This window comes from Heloderma suspectum, chromosome 6 (genome assembly GCF_057233095.1).
Source record: "Heloderma suspectum isolate Gila_16-S chromosome 6, 16-S_ref, whole genome shotgun sequence".
Classification (NCBI taxonomy): domain Eukaryota; kingdom Metazoa; phylum Chordata; class Lepidosauria; order Squamata; family Helodermatidae; genus Heloderma; species Heloderma suspectum.
This window is the reverse complement of record NC_139463.1, coordinates 83,741,248-83,743,592: the sequence shown is the minus strand read 5'-3', so window position 1 is coordinate 83,743,592 and position 2,345 is coordinate 83,741,248. Positions and strand designations below refer to the sequence as shown.

Here is a 2,345-nt window from a genome sequence, read left to right as displayed (position 1 = left end):
GGTTATAGGGTAGCCATGATAAGGAGAGAACAGAAGAGAACAGCAGAGAACAAGATATACAATTGTATGACCTTTGACAAGATAAGGAATTCCTGTGACTCGTCAGCTTACAACAATATATTCAAGGGAGAAAGAGCTCAGCAAGAATATGAAGCATGAGACTGCATGAGGCTACTTAGTCTGACCCCCGATATGGCTGCTAAAGCATTACTACCTGGAATTCTTCAACAACCACTACTGTAACTACTACTACTAATGTGCTTAGCATATTAATTTTAAGCTAACAAGAACTCAGTGTGGAATAATGCTAAGTCCTCATTCTAAGGAGTGCCCTTTTGCTTCTTTTTATCGGCAGCATGCTGCTTAAAGAGGAACATCTCATGAATGAATCCTCTCTGTCAGAGTTTCTTCTCCTGGAATTCTCAGCATTTCGGGGACTGCAGATTCTGCACTTCACTGGATTCCTTGTTTTTTACCTGGCAGCAGTTGCAGGAAACCTTCTCATCATCTCTGCAGTAGCCTCTGACCACCACTTACACAGCCCCATGTACTTATTTCTGATGAACTTGGCCATGCTGGATGTGAGCCAAGTTTCAGTCATTATCCCCAAATCTATGACCAATTCTCTCTTGAATACCAGACACATTTCTTATTCTGGATGTGTTGCTCAACTCCTCCTGTTTCTCATATTTACTGCATCTGATTTCTTTCTTCTCACAGTCATGGCATATGATCGGTATGTTGCCATTTGCACTCCACTACAATATGAGATGAAGATGAATAAACAAGCCTGGATTTGATTGATTACTATTGTACGGATTGGGAGCATTCTCTATGCTGGGTTAAACACTGGAGGCACCTTTGCGTTGCCCTTTTGCTCCAACGTTGTCAATCAGTTTTTCTGTGAAATCCCACAGTTACTTAAGCTTGCCTGTTCTGACTTGTACTTGCTTGAAATTAGAGTTCTTATTTTAAGTGCTATCATTGGGCTATGCTGCTTTATTTTCATTGTTGTGACTTATGTGCATATCTTCACAGCAGTGCTGAGAATCCCCTCTGTGCAGGGGAGGCAAAAAGCTTTCTCAACTTGCCTTCCCCACCTCACTGTTGTTTCCATATTTGTATCCACTGGATATTTTTCTTACCTCAAGCCCACCTCCAATTCAGCCTCACTTCTGGATTTGACATTTACTATGATATATTCAATAGTCCCACCCTTGATAAATCCAATAATCTACAGCATGAGGAACAAGGAGATAAAACATGCTCTGTCAAAGCTATTGGGTTTGACGTACTCTTCTAAGAATACCTTGTTGAAACTTGTTCCACAAAGGTGAATTCTAAATGAAAGCCACCCACACTGTATGTTACTTGAAAGATGTAGCTAGGAGATATGTCTTCTTCTCCTTCTCCTTCTTTTTTCCTTTTTTTTAATTCTAGTGTAAGCACAGGGAGCTCAGTATGGATCAGAACCCTAGTGTTCAGGCTTTAACCCTTCTCTGCAACTGTAGTGCTGATCCAGACTGAGTTGAGTTCCTCATCCTTGCAATTTAGATTGCCAATTAGTGATTCATTTGTTTTAATGGATCACTATTAGGCAATTTATGTTGCAGGCTTAGGTCCATAGATATCAGAACCAATGTGGGGGGAAAGGGTTAAGAGTCCCCCTGCATTCAGTGATAGGCTCCCAATCCATATCATCCCACTCACTTACATTGGAGTAAAAAGGGGAAAGTGGGTCTTAGTGGTGTAGTAATACACTGGCAACCCTTCTAAGAATTCATTTTATAGTTTTCTTGTGCAACTGTTGGATCAATGGCACCCTGTACTGCCCATTCTGGGGATCTGCAATGAGATGTGCAAATCAGCCAACTCAAGTTCACTGAAATTCTCTGAATTCCATCACAAAGCTAATTCAATTTCAGGTTTGTAGCATATTGCAAGCTTTGTTTGTTTGTTTGTTTTGCATTAAAATCTGTGTGCATTTTCATGGATTTTTTTTCCCAAATGCATCAATTCTGTGCACTTTTTTTAAAAATGTACACCTTCTTCTCCCTTTGATTAATGGCTATTTGTGCTCATTCTTCAAAAATACGAATTTGTTCATGCACAGTTTTCAAATGTATACATATTGTTGAACACTTTTTGGGGGGTGTCCATGCCTACATTGTAGGCTCAGAAATGTCCAGACTTGAACCATAGGTGGTCTTCAATTCCATGGTTGGTCAGGAAGGAGCAAAGTGGGTAATTCCTTATAAAAACCTAATTGAAATGCATCTCCCTAGAGCTGCATCCTTCATTATTCTACACCACTGGAAATGTGTACTTGAATACTGAAAGCTTTT

The 2,345-nt window shown here is 40.0% G+C and overlaps 1 pseudogene; it reads left to right on the top strand.

The window, feature by feature from the left end:
- Positions 1 to 356: 356 nt before the first annotated feature.
- On the top strand, positions 357 to 1,337 carry LOC146341584 (olfactory receptor 14A16-like; annotated as a pseudogene).
- The last annotated feature ends 1,008 nt before the right edge of the window (positions 1,338 to 2,345 follow it).